Source organism: Hyla sarda, chromosome 11, assembly GCF_029499605.1.
Source record: "Hyla sarda isolate aHylSar1 chromosome 11, aHylSar1.hap1, whole genome shotgun sequence".
Taxonomy (NCBI): domain Eukaryota; kingdom Metazoa; phylum Chordata; class Amphibia; order Anura; family Hylidae; genus Hyla; species Hyla sarda.
In genome coordinates, this window is record NC_079199.1 from 49,810,578 (window position 1) to 49,829,867 (window position 19,290).

At 47.4% G+C, this 19,290-nt stretch overlaps 1 protein-coding gene across 2 annotated transcripts in view; it reads right to left on the reverse strand.

The window, feature by feature from the left end:
• The window catches only part of CEP170B (centrosomal protein 170B), a 162,604-nt gene extending 148,496 nt beyond the window's left edge, over positions 1–14,108 (reverse strand). Inside the window, exon 1 of one of the 2 annotated variants that reach the window (XM_056546565.1) lies at positions 13,979–14,108. The gene's annotated coding sequence lies outside the window, so the exon portion shown is untranslated. The other variant, XM_056546564.1, reaches the window with a different exon arrangement.
• Positions 14,109–19,290: the final 5,182 nt, after the last annotated feature.

A 19,290-nucleotide genomic window follows, 5' to 3' on the forward strand; every position in this document is an offset into this window, starting at 1 on the left:
CATATCTCGACTTCCTATCTCGACCTTCTATCCCGACCTCATATCCCATCCTCATATCCTGTCCTTCTATTCGACCTTCTATCTCGACCTCCTATCCTGACCTCCTATCCCGACCTCATATCCCATCCTCATATCCCGTCCTCCTATCCCGACCCGTAATATGTGTACCAGGTATTGGAATATCTCCAGCCGTATGGAAGTTATGTGGGAACATACATTTCCCATTGATTTGCATGGGACTTTAAACAAAAATGCCGACCCTCACAAATGGGGGTAGTTAAGGTATAAATTAACTATCCTATATTTTAAGTGGACATATAAGTAACATGTGACCAAGTATTATCAAAATATCTCCAGCCGTTTGGAAGTTATGCAATAACATATATTTCCCATAGACTTGTATGGGACTTTAACCCCTTAAGGACCAGGCCATTTTACACCTTAGGACCAGAGCGTTTTTTTTCACATCTGACCACTGTCACTTTAAACATTAATAACTCTGGAATGCTTTTAGTTATCATTCTGATTCCGAGATTGTTTTGTCATGACGTATTCTACTTCAACATGGTGGTAAATTTTTGTGGTAACTTGCATCCTTTCTTGGTGAAAAATCCCCAAATTTAATGAAAAAATTGAAAATGTTGCATTTTTCTAACTTTGAAGCTCTCTGCTTGTAAGGAAAATGGATATTCCAAATACATTTTTATTATTCACATATACAATATGTCTACTTTATGTTTGCATCATAAAATTGACATGTTTTTACTTTTGGAAGACACCGGAGGGCTTCAAAGTTCAGCAGCAATTTTCCAATTTTTCACAAAATTTTCAAACTCACTGTTTTTAAGGGACCAGTTCAGGTTTGAAGTGGATTTAAAGGGTCTTCATATTAGAAATACCCCATAAAAGACCCCATTATAAAAATTGCACCCCCCAAAGTATTCAAAATGACATTCAGTCAGCGTTTTAACCCTTTAGGTGTTTCACAGGAATAGCAGCAAAGTGAAGGAGAAAATTCACAATCTTCATTTTTTACACTCGCATGATCTTGTAGACCCAATTTTTGAATTTTTACAAGGGGTAAAAGGAGAAAATGTATACTTGTCTTTGTAGCCCAATTTCTCACGAGTAAGCACATACCTCATATGTCTATGTAAATTGTTCGGCGTGTGCAGTAGAGGAAGCGAAGGAGCGACAAGGGGATTTTGGAGAGTACGTTTTTCAGAAACGGTTTTTGGGGGGCATGTTGCATTTAGGAAGCCCCTATGGTGCCAGAACAGCAAAAAAAAAACACATGGCATACCATTTTGGAACCTAGACCCCTTGAGGAACGTAACAAGGAATTAAGTGAGCCTTAATACCCCACAGGTGTTTCATGACTTTTGCATATGTAAAAGGAAAAAAATGTTTTTTACTAAAATGTGTTTCCCCCCAAATTTCCCATTTTTGCAAAGGTTAATAGCAGAAAATACCCCCAAAAATTTGTAACCCCATCTCTTCTGAGTATGGAGGTACCCCATAAGTTGACCTGAAGTGCACTACGGGCGAACTACAATGCTCAGAAGAGAAGGAGTCATATTTGGCTTTTTGAGAGCAAATTTTGGTCGGGGGGCATGTTGCATTTAGGAAGCCCCTATGGTGCCAGAACAGCAAAAAAAACACATGGCATACCATTTTGAAAACTACACCCCTCACAGAATTTATTAAGGGGTGCAGTGAGTATTTACACCCCACTGGCATTTGACAGATCTTTGGAACAGTGGGCTGAGCAAATAAAAATTTTTATTTTTCATTTTCATGGACCACTGTTCCAAAAATCTGTCAGACACCTGTTGGGTGTGAATGCTCACTGTACCCCTTATTACATTATGTGAGGGGTGTAGTTTCCAAAATGGGGTCACATGTTGGGGGGTCCCTTGTTCTGGCACTATGGGGGCTTTGTAAACACATGTGGCCTTCAATTCCAGACACATTTTCTCTTCAAAATCCCAATGGCGCTCCCTCTCTTCTGAGCATTGTAGTTCGCCCGCCGAGCACGTTACATCCACATTTGGGGTATTTTCTTACTCAGAAGAATGGGGTTACAAATTTTGGGGGGCTTTTTTCCTATTGTCCCTTGTGAAAATGAAAAATGTAGGGTAACACCAGCATTTTAGTGAAAAAAAAATAATTTTTTTCATTTTCCCATCCAACACCTGTGGGGTGTTAAGGCTCACAATACTCCTTGTTACATTCCGTGAGGGGTTTAGTTTCCAAAATGGGGTCACATGTCGGTATTTATTTTTTTGCGTTTATGTCAGAACCACTGTAAAATTAGCCACCCCTGTGCAAATCACCAATTTAGGCCTCAAATGTACATAGTGCTCTCTCACTCCTGAGCCTTGTTGTGCGCCCGCAGAGCATTTTGCGCCCACATCTGGGGTATTTCCGTACTCAGGAGAAATTGTGTTACAAATTATGGGGGTCTTTTTTTCCTTTTACCTCTTGTGAAAATAAAAAGTATGGGGCAACACCAGCCTGTTAGTGTAAAAAAAAAAAAATTTTACACTAACAGGCTGGTGTGGACCCCAACTTTTCCTTTTCATAAGGGGTAAAAGGTGAAAAAGCCCCCCAAAATTTGTAGTGTAATTTCTGCCGATTACGGAGATACCCCATATGTGGCCCTAAACTCTTTCCTTGAAATACGACAGGGCTCCGAAGTGAGAGAGCGCCATGCGCATTTGAGGACTAAATTAGGGATTGCATAGGGGTGGACATAGGGGTATTCTACGCCAGTGATTCCCAAACAGGGTGCCTCCAGCTGTTGCTAAACTCCCAGCATGCCTGGACACTCAGTGGCTCTCCAGAAATGCTGGGAGTTGTTGTTTTGCAACAGCTGGAGGCTCCGTTTTGGAAACACTGCCGTACAATACGTTTTCAATTTTTATTGGGGGGACAGTGTAAGGGGGTGTAAATGTAGTGTTTTACCCTTTATTTTGTGTTAGTGTAGTGTAGTGTAGTGTTTTTAGGGTACATTCACACTGGTGGAGGTTTACAGTGAGTTCCCTGCTAGGAGTTTGCGCTGCGGTGAAAAATTTGCTGCAGCTCATACTTGAAGCACAAAACTTACTGTAAGCCTGCCCGTGTGAATGTACCCTGTACGTTCACATGGGGGGCAAACCTCCAGCTGTTTCAAAACTACAACTCCCAGCATGTACTGACAGACCATGCAGGCTGGGAGTTGTACTTTTGCAACAGCTGGAGGCACACTGGTTGGAAAACCTTCAGTTAGGTTCTGTTATCTAACTCAATATTTTCCAACCAGTGTACTGTCACGATGCCGGCTGGCAGGTAGTGGACCCTCTGTGCCAGAGAGGGATTGGCGTGGACCGTGCTAGTGGACCGGTTCTAAGCCACTACTGGTTTTCACCAGAGCCCGCCGCAAAGCGGGATGGTCTTGCTGCGGCGGTAGTGACCAGGTCGTATCCACTAGCAACGGCTCACCTCTCTGGCTGCTGAAGATAGGCGCGGTACAAGGGAGTAGGCAGAAGCAAGGTCGGACGTAGCAGAAGGTCGGGGCAGGCAGCAAGGATCGTAGTCAGGGGCAACGGCAGAAGGTCTGGAAACACAGGCAAGGAACACACAAGGAACGCTTTCACTGGCACTAAGGCAACAAGATCCGGCAAGGGAGTGCAAGGGAAGTGAGGTAATATAGGGAAGTGCACAGGTGAAAACCCTAATTGGAACCACTGCGCCAATCAGCGGCGCAGTGGCCCTTTAAATCGCAGAGACCCGGCGCGCGCGCGCCCTAGGGAGCGGGGCCGCGCGCGCCGGGACAGAACAGACGGGGAGCGAGTCAGGTAGGGGAGCCGGGGTGCGCATCGCGAGCGGGCGCTACCCGCATCGCGAATCGCATCCCGGCTGGCAGCAGGATCGCAGCGCCCCGGGTCAGAGGACGTGACCGGAGCGCTGCAGCGGAGGGAGTGAAGCGAGCGCCCCGGGGAGGAGCGGGGACCCGGAGCGCTCGGCGTAACAGTACCCCCCCCCTTGGGTCTCCCCCTCTTCTTGGAGCCTGAGAACCTGAGGAGCAGACTTTTGTCAAGGATGTTGTCCTCAGGTTCCCAGGATCTCTCTTCAGGACCACAACCCTCCCAGTCTACTAAAAAAAAATTTTTCCCTCTGACCTTTTTGGCAGCCAAAATTTCCTTGACCGAGAAGACGTCCGAGGAGCCGGAAACAGGAGTGGGAGGAACAGATTTGGGAGAAAAACGGTTGAGGATGAGTGGTTTGAGAAGAGAGACGTGAAAGGCATTAGGGATACGAAGAGAAGGAGGAAGAAGAAGTTTATAAGAGACAGGATTAATTTGACACAAAATTTTGAAAGGACCAAGATAGCGTGGTCCCAACTTGTAGCTAGGGACACGGAAGCGGACATATTTAGCGGAGAGCCATACCTTGTCTCCAGGGGAAAAAACGGGGGGAGCTCTTCTTTTCTTATCCGCGAACCTCTTCATGCGTGAAGAAGCCTGTAAGAGAGAATTTTGGGTCTCTCTCCATATAATGGAAAGGTCACGAGAAATTTCATCCACAGCGGGCAGACCAGAGGGCAAGGGGGTAGGGAGGGGGGGAAGAGGGTGACGGCCGTACACCACGAAAAATGGGGATTTGGAGGAAGATTCAGAGACCCTGAAGTTATACGAGAATTCGGCCCATGGAAGGAGATCTGCCCAGTCATCCTGGCGGGAGGAAACAAAATGTCGCAAATAATCACCCAGGATCTGGTTAATTCTTTCTACTTGTCCATTGGACTGGGGATGATATGCAGAGGAAAAATTTAATTTAATCTTGAGTTGTTTACAGAGAGCTCTCCAGAATTTAGACACGAATTGGACCCCTCTATCCGAGACAATCTGCGTAGGCAACCCGTGAAGACGAAAAATGTGTACAAAAAATTGTTTAGCCAACTGAGGCGCAGAAGGAAGACCAGGAAGAGGGATGAAATGTGCCATTTTGGAGAATCGATCAACGACCACCCAAATAACGGTGTTGCCACGGGAAGGGGGTAAATCAGTAATAAAATCCATACCAATCAGAGACCAAGGCTGTTCGGGGACAGGCAGAGGATGAAGAAAACCAGCGGGCTTCTGGCGAGGAGTCTTATCCCGGGCACAGATAGTGCAGGCTCGCACAAAGTCCCCAACATCCGTCTCCAGAGTCGGCCACCAATAGAAGCGGGAGATGAGTTGCACAGATTTCTTGATGCCCGCATGACCTGCGAGATGGGAGGAGTGACCCCATTTGAGGATTCCGAGGCGTTGGCGTGGAGAAACAAAGGTCTTTCCTGGAGGAGTCTGCCTGATGGAGGCAGGAGAAGTGGAGATCAGGCAGTCAGGTGGAATGATGTGTTGCGGAGGGAGATCAACTTCTGAGGCATCCGAGGAACGAGAGAGAGCATCGGCCCTAATGTTCTTATCGGCAGGACGAAAGTGAATCTCAAAATTAAATCGGGCAAAGAACAGAGACCACCGGGCCTGGCGAGGATTCAGCCGTTGGGCCGACTGGAGGTAGGAGAGGTTCTTGTGGTCGGTGTAGATAATAACAGGAAATCTTGATCCCTCCAGCAGATGCCTCCATTCCTCAAGTGCTAATTTAATGGCTAGAAGCTCTCGATCCCCGATGGAGTAGTTCCTCTCCGCTGGAGAGAAGGTCCTAGAGAAAAAACCACAAGTGACAGCATGCCCGGAAGAATTTTTTTGTAGAAGAACAGCTCCAGCTCCTACTGAGGAGGCATCAACCTCCAATAGGAAGGGTTTGGAAGGGTCAGGTCTGGAGAGCACGGGAGCCGAAGAAAAGGCAGACTTGAGTCGTTTAAAGGAGTCTTCTGCTTGAGGAGGCCAGGACTTGGGATCAGCATTTTTTTTGGTTAAAGCCACGATAGGAGCCACAATGGTAGAAAAATGTGGAATAAATTGCCTGTAATAATTGGCGAACCCCAAAAAGCGTTGGATAGCACGGAGTCCGGAGGGGCGTGGCCAATTTAAGACGGCAGAGAGTTTGTCTGGATCCATCTGTAGTCCCTGGCCAGAGACCAAATATCCTAGAAAAGGAAGAGATTGGCATTCAAACAGACATTTCTCAATTTTGGCATAGAGTTGGTTGTCACGAAGTCTCTGAAGAACCATACGGACATGCTGGCGGTGTTCTTCTAGATTGGCAGAAAAAATTAGGATATCGTCCAGATATACCACAACACAGGAGTATAACAGATCACGAAAAATTTCATTGACAAAGTCTTGGAAGACGGCAGGGGCATTGCACAGTCCAAAGGGCATGACCAGATACTCAAAGTGTCCATCTCTGGTGTTAAATGCCGTTTTCCACTCGTCCCCCTCTCTGATGCGGATGAGGTTATAGGCGCCTCTTAAGTCCAATTTAGTGAAGATGTGGGCACCTTGGAGGCGATCAAAGAGTTCAGAGATGAGGGGTAAGGGGTAGCGGTTCTTAACCGTGATTTTATTAAGACCGCGGTAGTCAATGCAAGGACGTAGGGAGCCATCTTTTTTGGACACAAAGAAAAATCCGGCTCCGGCAGGAGAGGAGGATTTACGGATAAAGCCCTTTTTTAGATTCTCCTGGACGTATTCGGACATGGCAAGAGTCTCTGGGGCAGAGAGAGGATAAATTCTGCCCCGGGGTGGAGTAGTACCCGGGAGGAGGTCGATAGGGCAATCATAAGGCCTGTGAGGAGGTAGAGTCTCAGCTTGTTTTTTGCAGAAAACATCCGCGAAGTCCATATAGGCCTTAGGGAGACCGGTTACTGGAGGAACCACAGAGTTACGGCAAGGGTTACTGGGAACCGGTTTTAGACAGTTCTTGGAACAAGAGGACCCCCAACTCTTGATCTCCCCAGTGGACCAATCCAGGGTTGGGGAATGAAGTTGAAGCCAGGGAAGTCCAAGGAGAATCTCCGAGGTGCAATTGGGGAGGACCAAAAGTTCAATCCTCTCATGATGAGATCCGATGCTCATAAGAAGGGGCTCCGTGCGGAAACGTATGGTACAGTCCAATCTTTCATTATTTACACAATTGATGTAGAGGGGTCTGGCGAGACTGGTCACTGGGATGTTGAACCTGTTGACGAGAGAGGCCAAAATAAAATTTCCTGCAGATCCAGAGTCCAAGAAGGCCACTGTAGAGAAGGAGAAGGCAGAGGCAGACATCCGCACAGGCACAGTAAGACGTGGAGAAGCAGAGTAGACATCAAGGACTGTCTCACCCTTGTGCGGAGTCAGCGTACGTCTTTCCAGGCGGGGAGGACGGATAGGACAATCCCTCAGGAAGTGTTCGGTACTAGCACAGTACAGGCAGAGGTTCTCCATACGGCGTCGTGTCCTCTCTTGAGGTGTCAGGCGAGACCGGTCGACCTGCATAGCCTCCACGGCGGGAGGCACAGGAACAGATTGCAGGGGACCAGAGGAGAGAGGAGCCGAGGAGACGAAACGCCTCGTGCGAACAGAGTCCATATCTTGGCGGAGTTCCTGACGCCTTTCAGAAAAACGCATGTCAATGCGAGTGGCTAGGTGAATAAGTTCATGTAGATTAGCAGGAATTTCTCGTGCGGCCAGAACATCTTTAATGTTGCTGGATAGGCCTTTTTTGAAGGTCGCGCAGAGGGCCTCATTATTCCAGGACAATTCTGAAGCAAGTGTACGGAATTGTACGGCATACTCGCCAACGGAAGAATTACCCTGGACCAGGTTCAACAGGGCAGTCTCAGCAGAAGAGGCTCGGGCAGGTTCCTCAAAGACACTTCGGATTTCCGAGAAGAAGGAGTGTACAGAGGCAGTGACGGGGTCATTGCGGTCCCAGAGCGGTGTGGCCCATGACAGGGCTTTTCCGGACAGAAGACTGACTACGAAAGCCACCTTAGACCTTTCAGTGGGAAACAGGTCCGACATCATCTCCAGATGCAGGGAACATTGGGAAAGAAAGCCACGGCAAAACTTAGAGTCCCCATCAAATTTATCCGGCAAGGATAAGCGTATCCCAGGAGCGGCCACTCGCTGCGGAGGAGGTGCAGGAGCTGGCGGAGGAGATGACTGCTGAAGCTGTGGTAGCAACTGTTGTAGCATAACGGTCAGTTGAGACAGCTGTTGGCCTTGTTGCGCTATCTGTTGTGACTGCTGGGCGACCACCGTGGTGAGGTCAGCGACAACTGGCAGAGGAACTTCAGCGGGATCCATGGCCGGATCTACTGTCACGATGCCGGCTGGCAGGTAGTGGACCCTCTGTGCCAGAGAGGGATTGGCGTGGACCGTGCTAGTGGACCGGTTCTAAGCCACTACTGGTTTTCACCAGAGCCCGCCGCAAAGCGGGATGGTCTTGCTGCGGCGGTAGTGACCAGGTCGTATCCACTAGCAACGGCTCACCTCTCTGGCTGCTGAAGATAGGCGCGGTACAAGGGAGTAGGCAGAAGCAAGGTCGGACGTAGCAGAAGGTCGGGGCAGGCAGCAAGGATCGTAGTCAGGGGCAACGGCAGAAGGTCTGGAAACACAGGCAAGGAACACACAAGGAACGCTTTCACTGGCACTAAGGCAACAAGATCCGGCAAGGGAGTGCAAGGGAAGTGAGGTAATATAGGGAAGTGCACAGGTGAAAACCCTAATTGGAACCACTGCGCCAATCAGCGGCGCAGTGGCCCTTTAAATCGCAGAGACCCGGCGCGCGCGCGCCCTAGGGAGCGGGGCCGCGCGCGCCGGGACAGAACAGACGGGGAGCGAGTCAGGTAGGGGAGCCGGGGTGCGCATCGCGAGCGGGCGCTACCCGCATCGCGAATCGCATCCCGGCTGGCAGCAGGATCGCAGCGCCCCGGGTCAGAGGACGTGACCGGAGCGCTGCAGCGGAGGGAGTGAAGCGAGCGCCCCGGGGAGGAGCGGGGACCCGGAGCGCTCGGCGTAACATGTACCTCCAGCTGTTGCAAAACTACAACTCCCAGCATGTACTGATCACCGAAGGGCATGCTGGGAGATGTAGTTATGCAACAGCTGGAGGGATCGCAACTACAACTCCCAGCATGCTGAGACAGCTGTTTGCTGTCTGTGCATGCTGGGATTTGCAGTTTTGCAACATCTGGATAGCTACAGTATAGAGACCACTGCAAACTGTGGCCCTCCAGATGCTGCAAAACTACAAATCCCAGCTTGCCCAGACAGCAAACAGTTGTGTGGGCATGCTAGGAGTTGTAGTTTTGCAAGATCTGGAGGGCTATAGTTCAGAGACTACCATATAGTGGTCTCAAACTGTAGCCCTCCAGCTGTTGCAAAACTACAACTCCCAGCATGCCCAAACAGCTGTCTGGGCATGCTGGGAGTTGTAGTTTTGCAACATCTGGAGTGCTACAGTATAGAGACCACTATATAGGGGTCTCGGACTGCAGCCCTCCAGATGTTGCTAGGCAACTTACTGGCTTCTGTCGGATCCAGGGAGCCTCCTGCATGACATCGCCGCCCACCGATCTCCGACGCCGATCGTCGCCTGCAGCCTCCGCAGATCGGTAAGTGGACTCCGGCACCGGTCCTCTGTCGTTTTCCCGTTCTGCCCCGCCTATTGTTCTATTGTTGGTGGTCAGGACAGGGAAAACGAAAGTTAACCCCCCCGCCCCCGATCTGCTATTGGTGGTCGCGTCTAGACCACCAATAGCAGGGATAGGAGGGGTGGCACCCCTGCCACCTCACTCCTATCTCTTCAGGGGGATCGTGGGTGTCTTAGACACCCGCGATCCCCCTTATATTCCGGGTCACCATAGACCCGTAATGACCCGGAATCGCGCAAATCGCAAGTGTGAATTCACTTGCGATTTGCGCTGATCGCCGACATGGGGGGGTCTGACGACCCCCCTGGGCATTTGCACGGGGTGCCTGCTGATCGATATCAGCAGTCACCCCGGTCCGGTCCCCGCCCGGCGCGCGGCGGGGACCGAAATTCCCACGGACGTATGAGTACGTGCCTGGTCCTTAAGACCCAGGGTGCAGGGACGTACTCATACGTGCTTGGTCCTTAAGGGGTTAAACAAAAACCCCGACCCTGGCAAATGGGGGTGAGTAAGGGTTAAATCACCTATCCTATGTTGGTTGTTGACATACAAGTAACATGTGTGCCGAGTTTCATGTTAATATCTTTAGCCGTTTGGACGTGATGCCGGAACATACACACATACACATTGGGGGAGATTTATCAAAACCAATCAGATTGCTTCTTTCATTTTGCAGAGGCCTTGTTAAAAATGAAAGAAGCAATCTGATTGGTTGCTATGGGCAACTCTTCCTCTGGACAGGTTTGGATGCATCTCCTCCATTGAGTTTTACTGTACATATCTAGATGAATAAAATCACTTAAAAATACATGCAAACATATACCCTGAAAAACCAGGGATGCAGAGAGTTCACCAGTATAACACTGGAACAGAAGTAGGGTCTCACTTGAGCCCTTACTTCTGTTCCAGTGTTATACTGGTGAACTCTCTACATCCCTGGTTTTTCAGGATATATGTTTGTATGTATTTTTAAAGTGATTTTATTAATTGTACAGGGATTCCCCGGCCTGCGATGGCCCCGATATACGATAATTTCAACGTACGATGACCTCTCAGAGGCCATCGCATGTTGAAGGCAGCATCAACATACGATGCTTTTGTATGTCGGGCCATCGCATAAACGGCTATCCGGCAGCGCAGACTGCTTCCGCTGCCGGATAGCCGTTTAATGTGCCCCGTGTGGTCTGGTGATGATCACTCACCTGTTCCTGGCGCTCCGGACCGTTCTCTTCAGGATTCCCTGCATCGCCGTTGCTCTCCTTCATCGTCATCAAGTCACTGCGCACGCCGTCCCGTCATCCAATAGGAGCGGCATGCGCAGCGACGATCCCAGGCAGCAGAGATGGTCCGGAGAGGCGGGGACACCCCGGGGACGCGGCGACAGCGATGGAGGGCAACATTCAGGGCAGCAGTGATGGTCCGGAGAGGGGACAGGTGAGTATAACTTCCTATACTTTTCATTGCATGGATTCCTCAACATACGATAGTTTCAACTAAGGATGGTTTATTAGGAACGAATTACCATCATATGTTGAGGGACCACTGTGTCAATAAAGTTTACTTTTTGGAATCCCATAAATGTTTTTTTTGTGTTTGTATATTCTAATTCTTTATTTGTATAGCGCACACAGATTCTGCATCGCTGTACACTGTTCCCTATAATTGATCCCTGTCCAAATTGGCGTTCACAATCTTAATATACTGATCATTATGGGGGAGATTTATCAAAACCTGTGCAGAGGAAAATTTGCCCAGTTGCCCATAACAACCAATCAGATTGCTTCTTTCATTTTTAACAAGGCCTCTGCAAAATAAAAGAGGCCATCTGATTGGTTGCTATGGGCAACTGGGCAACTTTTCCTTTGCACAAGTTTTGATAAATCTCTCCCTATGTTTTTTTGAGTTTGGGAGTAAACCCATGGCCTCTGACCCCTTCACTGTAACCTAGAAAGTTGTATTGTCCCCTATACATTCAATGATAAGGCTTGTATGCCTATGTGGAATGAATGGTGGCATCTCGTCAGTCAGAAATGAGCGAGATGTTCCATTATCTCAGCAGACAGTGTGAGTGACAGCACTGCAGAGTCACTGCATAGAACTGCACTATGTGCATTGGTGTATTGATGGCCAAAGGAAGGGTTAATGATATCCCAGTTTCTGCCATGACTCAATAACCTGCCTGTCATCTCATGGGTTTAAGATATAGGAGATGCTTCAGATTATCATGGCTAATGCAGATAGGAATGGCATTAACCTCTATGTAAGAACTTCATTCACAGATGGTGCTTTACTGGTGGCATCTGCACTGCAGGTTTTCAGCCCCTGGGAATAAACAAGAGTGCTTCTATTCTTTGACAGCAGAATTTTTGTTACCCTTGTGGCGTTCTTAGGCTTAGTGCCAGTTTTCTGGATATGGCATTTAAGCTCTGGATATGGCATTTAAAAAAAAAAAATTGTAGCATTTTTCCTCCTATAGACTTCTATGGGTGGAAAAAATGCTGTGTGCATGTATGTTGTATTTTTTATTTTTTTTTCTGGCATTTCTCCTTGTGGTCTCCAAACTACGGACCTCCATATGTTGCAAAACTACAACTTCCATGCCCAGACAACTGTTGGCAACATCTGGATCAGGGGGCGTTTACTATACTCTGCCTAGAGGGGTCCTCTCATCAGTGTCATTTTCTGACAGCTCCTTACACCCCAATACACAGCTGATTTTGTTGTGGGAAGCCGAAATCAAACAAGAACCTTTGCAGGGTATATGTATCAGATAATGCTCTGCGTGATACAATATTTCCAAGCCTGTGGCTCTTCGGTTGTTGCAAAACTATAACTCCCAAGAGAGTTTTGCGTCAGCTGGAGAGGCACAAGTTAAGAAATACTGACATAATACATAGATGGGTTAAGGGTCTATTCACACGGCAGAATTTCCACTTGTGGAGTTCTACCTCAAATTAAAGCCCATAGACTTCTATGGGATTCCGCACGCCCATTCACGGAAATTCAGAAGTGTGATTGGGAGTGCGGAATCCCTTGGAAGTCTATGGGCTATAATTTGAGGCAGAATTCTACAAGCGGAAATTCTGCTGTGTGGATAGTCCTTAAAGGGGTACTCTGCCCCAGACATCTTATCCCCTATCCAAAGGATAGGTGATACGATGTCTAATCATGGGGGTCTCGCTGCTGAGGACTCCTGCAATCTCTCCTGCAGCCAACTGAGTCACCAGCTGTACGTTGCTAAGTTTCCTCCGTGTCTGATGACTCACAATACAGGGGCTGGAGTATCGTGACGTCACGTCTCCGCCTCCTCCCATAGGCTTGCATTGAGGGGGCGGAGGATGATGTCACAAGGGAGCAGGATGTGGCGTCCAGGTACTCCGCCCCTGTATCGTGAGTCATCACGCACGGAGCAAACCTACCCCTATGCAGCGATGACTCAGGGGGCTGCAGGATAGATTGCGGGGGTCCCTAGCAGCGGGACCTCAATGATCAGACATCTCATCCCGTATCCTTTAAATAGGGGATAAGATGTCTAGGATGGAGTACCCCTTTAAGTCCACCAGCGTGGGAACCACTCTTAGGCTATGTTCACATGCCAGAAATTCAGCATAGATACGAAATTCTGCACCAGGATTTAACTTGGTCAGAATTCCGCATCTACGTGGAATTTCTGCGCGATTCATACGGAATTCATGCAGAATTTCTGCATGAATTTCTGCATGAATACTCAGAGCACAGAAAAAAAGTGCTTTCATTCATTGAAAAAGTTTAAATTCCACATGAAATTCAAATGATATCTGCATTAAGTGGAGAAAAGAAAGTCCCATTGACTTCCACAGCTGAACTCAGCAAAAATTGAAGACATGTTACATTTTTGTGATACCCAGAATGTGGAATCTGTGCTGGAATTTCTGCTGTGTAAATACAAATACAATACTATTGAACACAATAGGCTGTAAACACATGCAACATTTCCATGTGAATTTCAGTGCAGAAATCCGTATGGAAATTCTGACGTGGTGGGTGCATAGAGGGGGCAGAGTGGAGCCCCCCCCCCCCTCTCTATGATGTTCTTCTACCATGGTAGGGCATATGGATAGCAGTCATCTTCATGGGACAATCCCTATAGATTTACCTAAAGCCGGGGACCATCCCGAGTTACGATGACTTTGGCTCACAGGTTTGATTCTGACCTGTCCATGAAGTCCCAGAACTTGTCAGGTCTCCTTAGATGTCTTCGATATAACTTCATTTCCATAACTCGTAATGCCAGCAAGGCAACGTGGAAACTATGACAAGGAGATCCACATAAGCTGCTCCCACTTCCTGCATTCCCAGCTAGGATGACAGTATTACAGGCTCTATCCCTGCATCCAGTGACACAGATACAGACACCATTGTTCTCACCTTCTCTCTCCTGCTGTGCCAGGCTACCATGCCATCTCTGGTGGAGCATGCTCCAGATTCCTCCCCCTATTGACTGGTCAATCCCTCAGGGTGGGAAAAGCTGGCCCCTCCATAACACTTTCGCTTTCCGGTCTGTGCTCAGACTGAGCTGTGTGAACCGTATACCACCACTCTGCAGAACATACATGAGGCTTAAAGGGACAGGAAACCTATAGTCGGCTGCGGGCTACCATCATTGGTGTCATTGTAAATGTATCTGGAGATATCTGAGATAAAGTTCAGATTAGGGGACAGGAACTTTTCTCTATTTTGCCTTTAATGTCTGTGAAGAATCCAGCAGTCAGCCTGTCAACAGCCTGAATAGCAGATAACGGGACAATAGAGTCTATGCAACCAGACAAAATATGGAGAGAATATCTTCCTTTAACCCCTTGAAGATCTGTGTAATTTCAAAAGTACCTGTCATCAAACCATATTTTCTAAACTAACTCAGATTATATTCCATAATTACTCCTATCACCCCACCTGCCCTTAAAAATTTTTTCCGAGTTTTGAAAAGTTCTGTATCATACCTTCCGCAGCATACGTTCCCCAGCAGGCGCAACGTCACTGAAGCCTGTGAGAGCTGTGCCTTGCCATGCCCCGCATGCACTTCCTGAGTTTGGTCTTCTGCCAGGCCGGGAGGAGACCAAACTAACTTTTTGACTTGCAGAAACAGAGCCATCTAATGGCCATTTTTCCAAACACATTAAAAACATACAAAGAGAATTTTAACAGAAAGTAAATAGCAAACTGTCTACTAATTACATAAGGAACAATATATGAAAAGTTTAGTTTGGTGACAGATACTCTTTCAGCTTTACAGGAGTAATCCAGTGACTAAAACGTATTGCATATTCTGTGGTGTTTGTGGCATGTTTGTCCCTTAAAGGGGTACTCCACTGGGAAAAAAATGTTTTTTAAATCAACTGGTGCCAGAAAGTTAAACAGATTTGTAAATTACTTCTATTAAAAAATCTTAATCCTTCCAGTATTTATCAGCTGCTGTTATGATCCACAGGAAGTTCTTTTCTTTTTGAATTTCCTTTCTGTCTGACCACAGTGCTCTCTGCTGCCACCTCTGTCCATTTTAGGAACTGTCCAGAGTAGGAGCAAATCCCCATAGAAAACCTTTCCTGCTCTGGACAGTCCCTAAAATGGACAGAGGTGGCAGCAGAGAGCACTGTGGTCAGACAGACAAGAAATTCAAAATGAAAACAACTTCCTGTGGATCATACAGTCGCTGATAACTACTGGACGGATTAATATTTTTTAATAGAAGTCATTTACAAATCTGTTTAACTTTTTGGTGCCAGTTGATTTAAGAAATAATGTTTTCCAGTAGATATCCCCTTTATACCTCCATTGTTTTTTTGTTGTTGTTTTTTTTACTGATTAACAAACACGTGTGTGTATATGTTTGTGATTTTCTCACATTCCTCAAGAAGACAAAATGACTTAGAATAAAAAATGCAACCAAAAACAAATGTACATTACAGAAGTATAAGTAGTATGGCTATATTAAAACATAACATTTATTGGATAAACAGTAAAATAATTTTTCCTCAAGCCCACACAAAGTGTGGTCATCAAAAAGATTCAGCAAAGCAATACTCAGGTCATAGATAAGCAGATTAGCATGGGCTAGGGGACCATAAATGGCCACAACACCGATATAACCCTGCCCACAAGTATAACTTATTCCTGCATATGGAACACAACTAAACAACACGATCTGTCCCATATGTCCCAACACATTTCCCCATTTTTAACACTTGATAGAAGCGATATTGGGGTTCTTCAGGGGACCTAAACCTGCAGGATAGCACTCACAATGATATTGCTGCAAAAATACAGAGTGCTGCTGCCTTGCTTGGGAGGTGACCACACAGCTGTGTATGTGGCCACACATGCGCCATCAATGGGTATTGCAGCGCATGCGTGGTAAGTTTCAAATTTTTGGGGTCACCACGTGGGCTTCACAATGGCTAGAGGCAGACAGCACGTCCCCGTCCTCTAGTGATTGGTCTCTACACTGGGCCCCTGCTGGCAGGCGAACCCTGTGTTTCATTCACCCAGCGGAGCAGAGAGGCGTTATTGGCCTGGGGCGGGGGCTGTAAAAAACACTAAATCTACAAACATATGACCTGCACACCTATATATAGCCGGGTTACCCCTTTAAGTAACAGATGCAATTTAAAGCACAAAGCTACACCAGATAATTTGTCACATCTACACCTGCACCTCTTACACATCTGCTATGACTGTTTCATTCTTGGTAGAAAGTCACATTGGTCTGAGAAATCCTATTCATTTATATACACTATATATTTTAGCTGGGGACTGTATTAGTACTTTTAGCTTATAAATACATTGCTGTACATGAAAGGGTTAAAATTCATTTACACAACAATACCTTACATTGGACCACCATCACTACAGAACAGAGGGTTGTCCATAAGCAGATAAAAATGGCTTTTTTTCTCCAGGATAGAGAGTCAATGGAATGCTTTGTAATGTTATACTTGTCCAGATGGTCCACGGCAATACATCATATGTGCTCCATATGCAAAAGCTGAAAGATGTCTCAAGAGTTGATCCAATATTAGCTTTATTCAGCATCTCCTGACTTCAAGTTTAAAAACAATGAAAAGCTTTATAAGTAGACCTCATAGGCAATGCATTACATAGAGAGACATATGGTGGCTTAGAGAGGCTTTTTCCCAGGCTGAGACATAGTAGCAAACTATCAAGACAAGAGATATATTTGTACGGCAGATGTATGTAAGGCCCCTTTCACATTGCTGTTAGTACACGGCAGTGTGACGGCCGCCGGGAGAGCCGGGCAGAATAGGCGGAGAAAGATAACTGCTTGTGCCATCTTTTTCTCCCAGTATCCATAACGGCGCCCAGCGGCCCCCATAATAGTAAAGGGTAGCTGCCAGGACTCGTTGTTGCCCATTGCTCCCCGTCATGAAAACGGCCATTAAAGTGAGAAAAAAAAGAGACTTTGACGGCCGTTCCCGAGGAGGAGCAACAGCAGTGTGAAAGGGGTCTAACCTGCAGAAATATTGTCTTAGATTTACCTGGGTTTTTAGTAAGTAAACAAAAATATTTTCATTTACTGACAGTATGCCAAGGCCTTGAAAATGCTACTTTATGTAAAGTCTAGTCTGAAGGCCACACTGTAGGAAGATACATGTGAGGAAAATGATAATGTGGAGTCGACAGTAATTCAACTGTAGCAAACAGTATCAGGCAGCTGCTGCCTAGGCAAATCAAATCATGGGGGGCATCAAAAGGGGCATAGATGCCCACAACAAGGAAATAATTCTACCGCTGTACAAATCACTAGTCAGACAACACATAGAATACTGTGTACAGTACTGGGCACCAGTGTACAAGAAAGATATAGTGTAGCTGGAGAGGGTTCAAAGATGGGCAGCCAGAGTAATACGGGGAATGGGAGAATTTTTTGACAGAAATTTCTCCATTTTACCCAGAAAATTCTCCATTTTACCTTGATGCAGCAGAATTTCTGACCGAAATTCAGAAGCGGAATTCCAGTCAGAAATTCCGTAGTGTGAACCTGGCCTTAGAGCAGTGAGACTATGGATTTCTCTGCCAGAGGAAGTGGTCATGGTGAACTCAATAAAAGAGTTAAAAAAAAAAAATAAAGGTTTCGGGATGTATTTCTGAAGAGTAATAACATTACAGGTTATGGATACCGGAATTCTAAGTACAGAACATTGACCCAGAGATTTATTCTGATTGCCATATTTGGAGTTGGGAAGAAAATTTACCGCAAATATGGGGCAATTGGCATCATCCTCTGGATGAACTCAGTAGGGACACATTAGGAATATAGGGGGACATTTATTAATGTTGGTGTTAGGTAATATAGATTTTTCCCATGTTTTCTTGGTGTATTTTTTTTGCGCAGCTGCTCAAAATGTACCAAAATGGGGCACGGGACTTGATGAATTTTGCACAATTATAGAAACCAGTGAGCTGCAGAGCTAGGTTTAAGCTTTGGGCTCTGGCATCTGACACATTTGCAAGTGTCCTATTAGGTGGTGTAGGTTTGCGCAAAAAAAAGTAGGCTTTCCAAAAAAAAACTTTTTTCCGCACATGATAACTTCATGCCCACTGCATAAAGTGCTTCACGCTGCTCCAAACTGTTACGCCGAGCGCTCCGGGTCCCCGCTGCTCCCCGGAGCGCTCGCAGCGTTCTCTCATTCGCAGCGCCCCGGTCAGACCTGCTGACCGGGTGCGCTGCGATATTACTCCCAGCCAGGATTCGATTCACGATGCGGGACGCGCCCGCTCGCGATGCGCATCTCGGCTCCCGTATCTGACCCGTTCCCCGTCTGTGTTGTCCCGGCGCGCGCGGCCCCGCTCCTTAGGGCGCGCGCGCGCCGGGTCTCTGCCATTTAAAGGGCCGCTGCGCCACTGATTGGCGCAGCAGGCCTAATCAGTATTCTCACCTGTGCACTCCCTACTTATACCTTACTTCCCCTGCACTCCCTCGCCGGATCTTGTTGCCATTGTGCCAGTGAAAGCGTTCCCTTGTGTGTTCCTAGCCTGTGTTCGAGACCTCCTGCCGTTGCCCCTGACTACCATCCTTGCTGCCTGCCCTGACCTTCTGCTACGTCCAACCTTGCTCTTGTCTACTCCCTTGTACCGCGCCTATCTTCAGCAGTCAGAGAGGTTGAGCCGTTGCTGGTGGATACGACCTGGTTGCTACCGCCGCTGCAAGACCATCCCGCTTTGCGGCGGGCTCTGGTGAATACCAGTAGCAACTTAGAACCGGTCCACCAGCACGGTCCACGCCAATCCCTCTCTGGCACAGAGGATCCACCTCCAGCCAGCCGAATCGTGACAGTAGATCCGGCCATGGATCCCGCTGAAGTCCCACTGCCAGTTGTCGCCGACCTCACCACGGTGGTCGCCCAGCAGTCGCAACAGATAGCGCAACAAGGTCACCAGCTGTCTCAACTGACCGTGATGCTACAGCAGCTATTACCACAGCTCCAGCAACAATCTCCTCCGCCAGCTCCTGCACCTCCTCCGCAGCTAGTGGCCGCTTCCGGCTTACGATTATCCTTGCCGGATAAATTTGATGGGGACTCTAAGTTTTGCCGTGGCTTTCTTTCGCAATGTTCCCTGCACTTGGAGATGATGTCGGACCAGTTTCCAACTGAAAGGTCTAAGGTGGCTTTCGTAGTCAGCCTTCTGTTTGGGAAAGCTCTGTCATCGGCCACACCGCTCTG